We start from the raw sequence: 14230 nt of genomic DNA, 5'->3' as shown, positions 1-14230 counted from the left end.
GAACTGCATCCTGAGCTGGACCTTAAAAACAGGGGAACGGGGTGGATATGGGGGTGCAATTCCTGTAATTCCGGAGCCTGAGAGGCGGTCACAGGAATGTTATGAATCGGAGGCCACCCTGGGCTACACAGGAGATGCTATATTGGAAAGTAGAAAGGGAGAAACACATTTTTTTTTAGTATTATCAGTGGTAGCAGGTGGCCGGAGTGGGTCATACGCAGATTTCTGTGTTCAGCGGTCTTTATTAAGCGAGCAACACAGAACAGGGACAATCCTGGTAGATCCTGGTGAGCAGAGGCAGGGAAAGAAAAGGGGGTAGAAGAGGCGACGCATCAGGAACTGAGGACAAAGACTAGAAAACATCCCTGCGCTCTAGGATGCCATGTGTTCCCGCCCTGAGAGATGGAGGCCGCAGACAGGCATGGACACCAGCCTCTTACTCTATACTTAATGATGCCTACTCTATACTTAATGACGCTTACTCTATACTTAATGACGAGACTTATTTTTTCATAGCAGTTGTTTCGGAAGGCTGAACAGTCAGGAGCATTTTCCCACACTCCCTCTCTCTTCACATGGCTTCACGTCTGTTCGCATCTTGCATGAGTGTGGGGGTACCCCTGTGACAGGGGACCGACGGACCGATGTGATTATTATAACTAAGGTATGTCACTAGCCTTGGGGGCTCGTATTTATGCCACAGACCTCACAGGTTTGCTGACTGAACAGCAAAGCCACCACTGCGGTGACATTCAGAAGACTGTGCCCAAACCTCTGTCCTCCATGTACTGATGCTTCTTTCCTCAGTCTTGACCCAGACGACCACTCTGCCTCTGTCATTTTGTCTTCTCTAGATCAGCATAGATCAGAATGATATAGTCTGTAGCCTGTGTCACTGTTCAACCCATGTGAAGAGACACCACACCCCAGGCAAGTCTGAGAAATGAAGGCATTTAATTGGGGGACTGCTTAGAGTTTCAGAGGCTTAGTCCATCATCCCCATGGTGGAAGCATAGCTTGCACAGAAGCAGGCGCGGTGACGGAGAAGCAGGGGACAGCTGTATATCCTAATCCGCAGGCAGCAGGCAGAGAGCCTGGTGGGGGGTTTTTGAGACCTCAAAACCTTCCTCCAGTGACACACCTCCTCCAACAACTGTTCGCCTGGCACGCAACTAAATGAGCCTATGGTGCCACTGTCATTCAGACCACCGTGGGGGCCCTCTCACCTAAGCCTCATGGTTTTAAGGTGTGTGTGACACCTTTCTGGACAGCTCCTTTCTTTCCATGGCCAAGTAACTAACTTTCCACTGAATGGGTGTGCTGCCTGTTTCGCCACCCTTCTGGAGGACATCAATGCTGCTCCCAGGTTTTGGGTTATTCTGAGAACCTTTCCAGTCAAAGTGGAAGGAAGCAAGAAGGCAGGGTCAACCTGAGGTTGGCAGTGACAGGCGAAGCCTCAGGGTCCAGGATAGATATTCACTATCAGTTCTAGTTGTCCAGCTCCCATCTGGCTCCCAGCAGGATTTTTAACTGTCTGGACCTGTCAGGTAATTGAGCTTATCTCAGAGGCCCCAGGAGATAACGTGTCTCCTTCAGTTCGTGGGAAAATGGGAGGCTTAGTAACTAACTACAAGTGTCTGGAGTAAACAACAACAAGAAAGCATTCCAGCTACTTCCTCTAATAAGCCACAAAGCAGCATTTGTTTCTAGACCAAGCCGGCACAGTCCCGCCAGCCTTATTATTTAATAAAGAAGTATTCAATAAAAACCTTACATACTGCTTATGATCTCTAAGACGCTCCGCTGGGGTTTCACGCTCTCTAGAAAGAATACTTAAGAAATCAACGTCCGGGTAGCCAGCTGGTGCTTGCCGAGCACAGGAGAGCCAGAGTCCACCCAAGTGCCACATAAAAGAGATGTAGTGGGCCAAGGCTTTTGGCTCAGCACATGAGCAGTGGAGACAGGAGGCGTGTAAACTCAAGGCTATCCTCCTCAACTACATAGCAGGTTCAAGGCCGACCTCAGCTACTAAAGGTACGACCTCAAAATGAATGACTAACAAAATATAAATGGAAAATGAATGCCCAAACTAAAATGTTTCTGTATCCATGTTCTATTCACTGACCAAAAACAAAAAACAAACAAACAAAAAACCACTTGCCTAAAGCTTGTTAAAATCCACAAAACATAAATGAGAAGCCTCCCCTCCCCTCATTAGTCTATGAAGCCATTAAGGGCAGACTACTCCATCCTCCAACAACTTCACTCTTATTTGAACAACCAACTAGGCTGTATTACCATAATCCAAATGACACCACAAAACACAAGTGTCAAGGGCAGTGTGCCCTTCCTTTAGAATCAATGATTGATTACAATAGTGAAATGTCAAGGAAAAAATAAATATAACAAGAAAGTCAAGCCCCTTGTGAAATAATGAGGAAGTTTAAATGTCAGCCTGGTTGACACATAAAGTATTCAATCAAACGCTATTGTCCTTGTTAAAAAAAACTAATGATTAGGAAAGGCACACTGTTGCCTGTAGCCTGCTTCAAGGGAGAAGCAAAGATCGGACTGTTCACCCAACTGAGGTCACACTGTAAAACAGAGATCAACAGCCCAGCAGCCTGACTCAGCCCTAGTTGCTACTGTCTGGACTATTCTGTAAGCTAACTTAACATTTCCTAGAGTGTGTGTGAGGGCTGTCTTAGTTAGTGATGAGACACCGTGACCACGGCAACTCTTATAAAGGAAAGCATTTCACTGGGGCCTGGCTTACAGTTTCAGAGCCTCAGTCCATTATTGTCATGGCAGGAAGTATGGTAGCAGGCAGGTAGACACAGTGCTGGAAAGGTAGCTGACAGTTCTACATCCAGATCAACTGGCAGCAGAAAGAGAGAGGCACTGGTCCTGGCTTGAGCATCTGACACCTTGAAGCCCAATCCCTGTGACACACTTCCTCTAACAAGGCCACGCCTCCTAATAGTGGGGGCTTATCATTTTAACTTAACCAACACTTAAGTTGCAGCCTCTACATCAAGTACAGTCCTAGGAGCTTTCTAAGACCCTAAATCCTCACAACCTTCCCTGGATGCCTCTGTGACAGATGAGGAAACCAAGGCAGCAGACATTAAGACAACCCACCCAGCAACCCCTGGTTGCCAAGTGGTAGTCAGAGAATGAGATCCAGATGGGCTGATCCCCAAGTGCTGGCTCCAGGGACATCAGGATGCCTTTAGGATGCCATCACACAGCCTCTCACGCAAGGGTTGGTCAAGCTGCTGCCACAAAACCCACTCAGAAGACTGTTGCAGCAATTTCTCCCGGCGAGACATGAACAAGTGTCTATTCACCCACGACAAAGCAAACGACAGCCCCACCAGAATCCAACCAGCGAGTTTAATAGGCATACAGGACTGCAGGTGACCCCCAAGCAGCCACGCCCACCAGAGTCTCACCACAGAATGGATAGCTTGGTAGATCGAGTCCCCTCTCCGCTTCAGTGAGCTCATCCACACCCTGGCAACTTCCCAGACCATGAGGTCATGTGCTACTTGGGCATAACTGCATACAGCTGGGAGGCAGGTATAGCAGGAGTGGCTGGACTCTCAGGTGAGGGACTGGTGACTCTTTCCATCCCCCTCCATGGGGAAATGCCAACTGGAAAGTTTGAGGGGAGACACAACTACCGTGATGAAGATGGGAATTTAGGATGTTGTGATTTCTACAAACAGATACCATTGGGAGAAACCCACCAATTACTTACTATCTATCTATCTATCTATCTATCTATCTATCTATTTATTTATTTATTTATTTATTTTGCTGAGTGACTATTAGACTCACCCAGTGTTTGGTAAGCTATTTATATGTTTGAACCAGGAGTTTTCCTAAATGTTTGAAAGCCTTTCTCAATGTCATTGGCAACATGACAAGTAGTCTATGCACCCAGGGGCAGGACCTCACCAAGCACCTGTTTAAAAAAAAATTGCGTCCCCTTAGTGACTATTGGCCTTCCATGCCAAGCCATTAAAACAGTGCCCAGCCAGCACTTTGGAAGGCCCCACTGAGCCTGGGCTAGATATTAGACAATGCACAGGCAAAGTCACTGTCCCTCTGGAATTCATCGCTGTGTGCTTCAGGAAATGCTCCAAGACAGCAGACACTGCACAGGTCATGTCTAGAGACACCAAGACAATGGGTCTGTCCCAAAGCCAAACTTGATGCCCACACGACACGATACTGGGCTAACACAGAGACAAACTGAACCTCACCCTCAGACCTGTGCCACGAAAGAGGAAGGCAGACAGTGCTGTGGGTGTGGGGACAGGATAAAAGAACAAGCCGGCAGACAAGCCCAGCGCCCGATCCCGCAGCTGCCAACAACGCCTTTCATCGAACACTTATGCACTACTTATAGTTCAGATCTACATGGGGCCCCTGGCAGGTGCTTGCAGAAGAGTATGTATCTAGGAGAATCCCTGGAAAACTAGAGTCAAGACATGTAGAAGGAAGGCCAAAGACTCCGGCAAATGCCCAGCTGTGCTGCCCTTCAGTAGCAAGCAGGCTTCTCTGGACAGGAGCCACTGACTCTGGTCTCCAACCAGGGCTGCCGAGGCTTATGAAATGGCATCAGAGTCCAGAAGGAACCAGGCATTGTGTGACCTTTTCTTAGGAGACGTGGACAAACATCTACTCCTCAAGACAGAGCACAATCCTACCAAAATGCAACATGGTGAACCAGTGAGTTTATCAGGCTCACTTGCAAATCGGGGTGAGGACTTACTTATAGGAGCTTTGCAGGAGCCAAAAACAGGTGCATCTCTGAGAAACCTCACACAGGATGGGTGGCGACTTCCCTTAGATGCATAGATGGAGTCTTCCCTTTGTTAACCTTCCACAGGCTATAAGCTACCATGTCCCGGGAGCCACAAGACCATGTGGTTTGGGCAGAACGACATACGGCTCAGAGGACGACGTAGGAAAAAGTCATGGGACCTTCAGGTGTAGAACTAATGACCCTTCCCACCCACCACTAAGATCGAACATTGACAGGTCAGATCCTAAGGAGTAAACATGCACAGCTGTTCTGATGAAGATGGTGATATGTGTTATCCACAGAGGGAAACCCCAGGCCTGTTGGCAAACATGTATGACTAATCCAGCACTCAGGAGGCTAAGGCAGGAGGTTTGCTCTAAGTTCAAGTAAGTTCCAGCCCAGCCTTGGCTACAAAGTAACACTCTGTAGCAAACAGGCAAACAAAGACGCTACCAAGCTACAAAACACATTACAAAACTCAAACACAATCAGGACAGTGAGGAAGGGTGGGGGAGACGAATCAGCAGACTGGGAATACTGTACAAAGAAAAATGCATGCGCTTCCTTGAATTATACTCCCGTTTTTCAAGTAATAACATTGAAATTTCAACACAAATATTTACCTACACAGCAGTCCTATGCATGTGTTAGACTCGCTCAGATCGGGCAGACTTTAGAAACAGGAACACAAAACCTGAGTAACTCCGTGCAAATGAGTGTATACCCTGTTTAGAGAAAAACCATCGCTTGAATGAGAATCCTTTTCCAGTATAACACTTTCATTGATTCGTTGATTTTATTGATTGATTTCTCATCGTACATCCTTCTCCCATTCACTTCCCAGTCCTTCCCCGTGCTCCACACCCCCACCAACAAAAAATAAAGTCCAATTTGTGTATCCTCAATGGGGTGTAGTCACACTCTCAGTGGCCTGGCCCCTGGATGAAGCTTCATCCTCCTCTACTCCCACATCCCTGCTGAAAGTCACCTACTATGGAGGGCGACACAGCATCCTATCAGTTTTTAATTTTTAACAGTTCTCTCCAATTGCTTGCTGTCTAGGCTGTTCCTAATTGGGCTGGAGAGCCCAGGGAGGTTTGGGCAGGGGAAGGGCTGTCTCAGAAGTCCACTCTGAATGAGAATTTTTAAGAAATGAAGTCACTATGAATATTTCATTTGGACATGGTGACTCATGCCAGTAAATTCAGCACTTGAGAAGCTGAGATTTTTTTTAAAAGGGTTGCATCAGGTTTAAGGCCAGCCTGGGCTGCATAATGAGTTCCAGGCCAGCCTGGTCTAAAGAGTGATGCTCTGTCTCAAACAACAACAAAGAAAAATTTCCCACTGAAATGGTCTCCTACCAAACCCTCACTGAAGTAAACAATGTCCTCCACATCATCATAAGAACAAGACCATAAGAGTTCTGGAGACCACAGAGAAAATACAAAATCAAAACCAAGAATAAGCAGAAATTGAACAACAGAAGAATTTATAATCTGTTACAGAAAATACGAATGGGCTAAAAGGCAAGACATAAGAAAACAATTATGCAGTTTTCCTTTCATCTGAGTCTATGTAAATTAATACTCCTGAGAATTGTTTCAAACTTCCAAAGTTCCAGATAAACGATCTTTTAAAAAAATGATTTATTCCAAACTCATTATACTTGAGCCCAAGCAGAACAAAAGTACTTTGAAAGAATGTATAAAATCCTCCTTGACCCTTGACCCAGTAGAGCCTGGTTAGACGGCTGCTGAGCCCAGGCCAGCCTGAGCTATAATAGTGAGTCTTGTCTCAAAAACTGAAGAAAGAAAACAAATCCTACCAAAACAACAGAAAACACTCAAAAGGAGTATCCGCTGTGAAGAGGCTGGACTTGTGGCTTGCATGGCAGGGGTGGGGTACACATGTATAGGGGCACCCACATCCGTGCATATGCATGAAGAGGTTTATATGAAGTGTCTTCCTCTACTGCTCTCAATTTATTCTTTGAAGATCCCTAGAGTTCTATATTTATTGAGACCATTAAAGATTACCACTCTACTGTTAGTTTTATTCTATTAAATGTTTAAATTGTGATTAATAATTATCTTGATCAATGCCAACAATCAATTGTAGCTAATTAGCCATTTAAGGAAGTCACAGGTAAGTGATGAAACAAAGCTTCTACAAAGGAACCAAGATGGCCCCTCTAACCATGATCTCACTTAATATGCAAATTTGCTGCAACACACACACACACACACACACACACACACACACACACTGCTCATGGAGCATCAGGAAACAGTAAAAAAAAAAAGAAAGAAAAAAAAAGTGTTCAGCAAACACTCAGGCAGTGAGTCTAAGGAATATATTAATTTGATAGCGTTTCAGAAATGAGAATGTGCTAAGGGGTTTATTCAAATAGATCATGTTTTAAGGATTTGGAATGGAAGCAGTGATTATAGAACCTGGACAGCTTCATTAGGAACAAGTTGGCTTCAGTGTGTCTCCATCTCTGGCATGTTTCTAGGCTGGGAGAACGGGAGACTGTCAGGCTTGTATATGCATCTCAGAGAGTACCAAGACCATATGAGGTAGGAGCAAGAGGCTGTGGTAGTTGAGTGGGTTGCTACTTGAAGTATGTGCCTGAGAGTTTTAAAGGTGGAGCATCTTCCTAAACCCGGGTTCTCAAAAAGCCTCCATTCTCGTAGCATCAGATCTCTGGCCAGCTGTCTCACTGAAGGCTTCCACAGCACGCAGATCAAAATTTTGAATGACAAATCATGAACACAGAATGCCGGGAGGAAATGAAACAGCAAGGCGATACAGCAACCACCACACAGCACATCTTTCTGTAGGCTCTGATTCCACCCACTCTGACAGGTCGCTCCAAATAAAGGAGGCAGCTGGCTGCTCACACTGGCACACACTTCTGTGAGGGGAAATAAACACAGAGCCTGCTTTCTCGTGACTCAGCATCCATAATTATCAGAAGACAAGGGTTAGCTGTTCATTTTACTTGTGAAAGACTGCTGAGCTCTAATACACACACACACACACACACACACACACACACACACACACACACACATGCCTACACATGAATATACTCACTCACATACACATACATATGCATACAAGTGCATAAATGTATGCACATACACATGCACACACGCACATAAATGTATGCACACACAGGCATCGATACACATGCACATCAATGTATGCACACATGTATTCACACACATGTACCCACATGCATGCACGTGTGCGCACAAGCACATGTACACGAGCGCGCACGCGCGCGCGCGCACACACACACACACACACACAGCCTACTTGTAGCTTACATAAAGTACTAGACAAACATAATAATCTCATAAAATCTATCTTACTTGATAAAAACGGAATGGTGGCTCATACCTACAATCCCAGGGGGGAAGTGAGGGGGAGGAAGAAGTGTTCTATGTCCACTGGTCTATAATATGTGACCCTGTCTCAAAAAAAAAAAAAGAAAGAAAGAAAGATAGACAGACAGACAGAAAGAAAGAGAGAGAGAGAGAGAGAGAGAGAGAGAGAAAGAGAGAAAAAGAAAGAAAATTTAAGACTAGACAGCAATTTTTAGTTACTGGTTAAAGTTGGGGTTTTGTTTGTTTTGATTTTGGTGTTTTGTTTTGTTTTGTTGTTTTTGTCAATTTGACACAAGCTGAGAAAATGCCACCCCAATAGGGGTGACAGCTCACAAAGCTGGGAACCTGGAGCACGGTGTACAGCCTGCAGGTAGCTCAACCAGTTGGGTCTCTAACAGACAACTGATCTGGTCTCAGAGTCTTCTTTGCTGCTTGGCTTTTCTCAGAGTCTTCACAGCTTAACTCTGAGAGGGACTCTCAGCTTTTATGGCTTACTCTGGCAAGGAGCGACCTAGTTATTCTTGTCAGTTTCAGGAACTTCCTGGAGCTCTTTTGAGTTGTTTAACCTTCCTTCATAAAGAGCTTTCCTAAAGGATGGAATGTTTCAATAGCAAAAATCATAGCTCATAGATCTACTCCCTACCAACCAACCGACTTCTGTCAGTTTCTTATGGGGTAAGTTTGGGAGACAGAAAAAGACAGAGAAGGAAAGTTTTTGAGGCAGGAGCCTCTCAAGCACCACTCTCTATATCTCTAGAGAACATGGACCAAGAAAAAGAGAGTATTTTTCAGACTTTACTGATGTAAAGACACGGAGACCTAGATTCCATCTTCAAAAACCAACATAATAAACTTCCTCTATTTCAACTTCTTACACCAATGCAAACAGTCCGTGAAGAAACACAATGTGAAATCTGTATCACCGAACTGACGAAGGAGCAGGATGGCTTTAATCCCACCACCATTATGATCTGATCGGCTCAAAGGAAGGGGAATTAATAAATAGGAAACCATCACAGACAGGGACTTGAAACCAAGGTCTGGGGACAAGAGGCAAGGACAATAATGACAGGCCAGTTCTCAGTAACTACATGGCACTGGAGTAAAATAAACATGTATAACGAAAGTACAAACTCCCGCTCGAGCGGCAAGGCAGGAAGAGGCTTTGCAGTGGGAGTCACCCTTTGTCTCTCTGAGAGCAACTTCAGGGCTCAAACGCTCTTCCCAAAATTGTGTTTTATCCACATATGACATCTTACCTGGGAAACTGAAAAATAAAACATGCAAAAAATACTTAATTACACAAGGCTGCCAACTGGCTTCAAAATGGGAAGCACACCTCTGCTGGAACTTTTATTCCTGTAATTTGCATAATCCGGTTGACTAATTTACCATTAATTCAAATCCCTTTCTCTGCTGCTCTCTATAATATCAGGTCTCCTAGCAAAATCCTTACTTAGTCTCTTACCATCAAAAGCAGTAACTCTGCCTGTGACACACGGTACAAAACATGAGCCGGCATCCTTTACAAACTGGACCTGGCTAAACGGTGGCCATTCAGGCCCATAAAATGATTTAAGAATGTATGTCACACAACATTTGTGAAATATACCCTCAATCCCAGAGCTCAGGAGGCTGAGGTGGGAAGGTCATGAGTTCAAAGCCAGCCCAAGTCTAACTTGACAAGTTAGCCAAGACAGCCTTGGATCCACAGAGAACTTACCTCAAAAACAAGAGCAAGGGCTGAGGAGATCATTTTGTCAATGAAGCACCAGCCAGACCAGCATGGGGAGCTAGGATCCCAGAACCATGTTTTAAATGTCCGGCCTGGCAGAGCCTGTCTGTTACTCCAGTGCTGGAGTTGGCATGCAAACCCCAGGATTCTCCAGCTGGCCAACCTGACCAGGCAATGACCATCATGTTCAGTAAAAGACCCGTCAAAAATATAAAAGTGGAGAACAACAGTGGGGGACCCCAATGTCACCTCTTGCTGCTACAGGCACAAAACACATGTACACTACATGGGTGCACACACACATATACAAACATACACACATAAATACATACACATACACATACATATACTCATATACAAACATACATATATACACACATACTCATATACATACACATATATACATATATACTCATATACATATACACATATACTCATATACATACACATATACACGTATATACTCATACATACACACATACATACATACATACACATATACACACATATACTCATATACATACACATATACACATACATATATACACACATACAAATACACATATATACATACACACGCATATATACACACATACACACACAGATGTACAATTGTCAAGGCCATTAAGTAAATTTTAAATATTTTTCCTATATTGTTCAATGACTCAATGAGAGACTCCTCCTGGGAATGGAGAGAGCTCAATCAATAGAGAGCTTGTCTTACAAAGCAAGGACACAAGTTTAATCCTCAGGACCCATAACAGAAAATCGAAAGGTCTTGGCATATGTTTGCAATCCCAGTATTGAGAAGGCACAGACAGACTGGGGCTTGCAAGCCAGCCAGCCAAGCATACTCAAGATATCCAGGCCAGTGGAAGACCCTGTCTCAAAAGTCAAAAAGGATGACTGCTAAAGTGGTACCTGGCCTCTGACCTCACACACGCTGGGCATAATGGCACGCACCTTTAATTCCAGCGCGTGGGAGTAGCACAGAGGCAGGCTGTTCTCTGAGTTCACGGACTCTGTCTCCCTTATCTCATTACATTATTAAGACCCAGAAGAGGATGTGAACTGGACACCAAATCCACCTCAGTCTCCCTCCCTCCTCTTTGACAAGCAGCAGCCGGTGAGTCAGCAGCTACCGAGAAACTCACTCAGTGGGAATCTCAAGTCTCTTTCCTATCCTGTGGCTAAGAATACTCAGAAGTCCCTGAACAAGTAGAGCGGCCATACGCCAGTTATCTGTTTGCCACCTGCCTGGAGGTCCAGACTCAGAGATATTCTGATTTAAGAGGCCAAGCATTCTCTCTGCCACATATAGGACAATGTCAATCAAAGCACACCTCCAGGTCTTCCTGATGACTGTCTTGGGACAGACATTCCCATTACAAGCTACAAAGACTTTTCTGTAAAGAGCCTACCCAAGAGTCCTCTTTACGGTGAAGGGAGCTACAAAGAACAGAGACCCGAGAGTTTGTCCTTCACTGTCCTCACAGGCATAGTGAGGCTGCTTGAGGCTCTCAGGTCAGTTAGGGCAGGTCAGGAGGCAGTCGGAGTTCTAGAAAATTCTCCAAATTCAATCCACTTAATAAATATTTATTAAGTCATTTTTTTCCTCACAATAACTGATCTAGGCATTCAAAATGGCCTGGAATTCTGTGGTGGATGGAACTCCCAAAGTGACGGGGATTTAGTCCGAAAAGACACTACGCACCAAGGGGGTCCACCCAGAGTCACTTCACGGTGGCAAGGCTGCGAACCCGTGATTAACAGAGTAGACGCAGCACCAGCTGCAAGAACCTTGATAGCTCAGGCCAGCAAACTCGAACGTCCCAGGATTTTTCTTTTTCTCCAGTCATCAACAGTCTTCATGATCTGTCTGAGTGTCTGAAGACATCCAACGTGCATAGGACATGCGCGGATCGTGTGTCAATCGGAACAGCATGATTTACAATAAACTCCACACATTCCGAAATGGAACGATATCACAAATGGTCCCAGGAATGACACCAACAGGAGAGAAGTGAGGACAAGGTGATCTCTTCCCATCTGTCTTCCAGACGCCTCCTCTAGCTGTCCACACATCTAAACCCCTCCTCCAGGTGACGTCCCTCTGATCTCCAGCCCATCCATTGCTCAGCTCAACAACAGTTAAGATTCTGCCTGACACGGAAATCTTTCCTACTCCGTGACCTACAGACTAAAAGGGTCACTTAGTCTACCACTGAAACCCCTTAAGGTGACACTGATCGAACCTTGCCAGACATTTCTCCAGTTCTCCTTGGGCATACTGCGTCTTCCTTCCTTCCCTTCTGCCTAGATTATTGTTCCTGAACCCTGAAAACACATTCTTCCGTTATCAAAGCTTTCCCTAAATGCCACGTCCTCCATGAAACTTTTCCTGCTCTGTTCTACCCGACAGCCCAGAGCATCCTGAATCTCCCTTCAGGTGTTTTACGCAGCCCTATCTCATATCTCTCTACAAACCTAATAGGGTTGAATACGTACATCACAGTTTAGACCATCAAACCTGTTGAAAGAGTATGACCGCAAAAGACAGGACTTACAGAAAGATGCTCTCTGCCTGGAAAGGGAGCGATCAAATCAAGGCAATCATGTTCAATACATTGTATCGGTTTCGGGGGTGGGGGAGAGGAACCCGGAGAAAACAGCCCAGCAATACTTTTGAAAGTTGAACACACACTTACCACAAGACCATCAATTCAATCTCTGGTTCCATAGCTAGTGACCATCCCCGTACACACATTTGCACACTCAGTGGCATTATTCATAGTAGCCAGGGGATGGGAGTCACCCAAAAGTCCATTGGCAAACAAATGGAACCACACAATGTGCTATGGAGGGAATCTATGTCTGTTTGGAAGCTTCGCCTGTCAAGTAAAACTGACTGGCCTGTGGCTGAGACAGGAAATAGAACATGGAAATTCCTGTAGGAAGGAAGGATCCTGTAACATAGCCAGGTGTGGAGAGATCCACCTAGGAATATAGAGGAGGACAGGAGCTGAGCAGAGGTAGCCAGCACGTGGCAGAACTTAGACTAACGGGATGATTAATGTATATGCTGGTTCGAGAACCAGCCAAAGCTTATGGCCAGGATATTTGTAAATATAATTTGAGTCTCTAAGTCGTTATTCTGGGAGCCTGGGGACAGAAGGAAAAATCCTCCAGTTTTACAGATGGTGCCCAATGTGGGACATGTAAGCCAAGATTAAAGCTCCAGACTCAAGCTTTAGCCAAAAGTTTCTAACACCAAGAAAGCCAGACACAGACTGCAGTTTGGGTGAGGAAGAGACGGTTCCCTAGCAACCACAGAGTGTCCAGAGGCCTGCCTACAAGATTTCTCCTTCTTTTCTCTCTCTCTCTCTCTCTCTCTCTCTCTCTCTCTCTCTCTCTCTCTTCTTTTTCTTTCTTTCTTCTATAGGAAGGGTTGGAAAGAAAAGGAGGGGGTATAGGAATAATATAGGAATAATAGGAACCAGGTAGATTATTGAGTCTACTCTAAAACCAAAAAAAAAAAAACATTCTACAAGTCAATGATCTTAATCTGGTTATTTTTGCTCACACTGGTATATATAGATTTTTATATATTGTTATAAAATTAAGGATATTTTTTAATCACAACAGACTTACGTTTCAACTCTTGTATAAAGTATTTAACCTATGCAACTGATTTACAAATGCAAAGTTTAGGTTCTAGTCAGATGGTCCTGAAGGGATGGGTGTTGCTTCCCTGGAATGGAGTCCAGAGAGAGGTACCATTATGCAGGAGGGAGTGGAGCCTTCGCTGGCACGTTGGGTGTTCTACTAGTGTTCTGAACACAGAACCTTAAACAGAAAAGCAAGCCTCAGAGAGGAGGAGCTGGGGAGTGAAATAGCATCTGGACTGCATTGTCTTCACTGCACTGCCTGGCCTTCCCTGCCCTGCCCTGCACCGCCTGGCCTAGCCTGCTGGCCTGCACTGTCTGCACTACACTATCTACACTGCACTGCCTAGCCTACACTGCCTGCACTGCACTGCTTGGCCATTCCCTGGCTCTACTGTCCTTTTGACATTCTCTAGAAGCATGAGGCTTCTGTTCAGTGACACACAAACTCATCCGTATCAGCTTACAAGAACCAACATCAGATTTCCAGGAATGGTTTCCAGCTATTATTCCATAAAGCTGTAATTTAAGTGTGTGTGTGTGTGTGTGAGAGAGAGAGAGAGAGAGAGAGAGAGAGAGAGAGAGAGTGTGTGTGTGTGTACACACACACAAAAAAAGA

At 45.0% G+C, this 14230-nt stretch overlaps 1 protein-coding gene across 4 annotated transcripts in view; it reads right to left on the bottom strand.

Moving 5' to 3' along the window:
• The window catches only part of Farp1 (FERM, ARH/RhoGEF and pleckstrin domain protein 1), a 238217-nt gene that overhangs the window by 191829 nt on the left and 32158 nt on the right, over window positions 1–14230 (bottom strand). For 2 of the 4 annotated variants that reach the window (XM_087585904.1, XM_087585906.1), the window contains exon 1: window positions 5440–5541. The exons of the other annotated variants lie outside the window; for them this stretch is intronic. The gene's annotated coding sequence lies outside the window, so the exon portion shown is untranslated. Of the gene's footprint in view, window positions 1–5439; window positions 5542–14230 lie in introns of those variants that run through there. 4 annotated transcript variants of the gene reach the window in all.

This window comes from Rattus norvegicus, chromosome 15 (genome assembly GCF_021556685.1).
Source record: "Rattus norvegicus strain SHRSP/BbbUtx chromosome 15, alternate assembly SHRSP_T2T, whole genome shotgun sequence".
NCBI lineage: Eukaryota > Metazoa > Chordata > Mammalia > Rodentia > Muridae > Rattus > Rattus norvegicus.
Note: the sequence above shows the minus strand (reverse complement) of the source record. Positions and strands in the feature narration are given on the sequence as shown.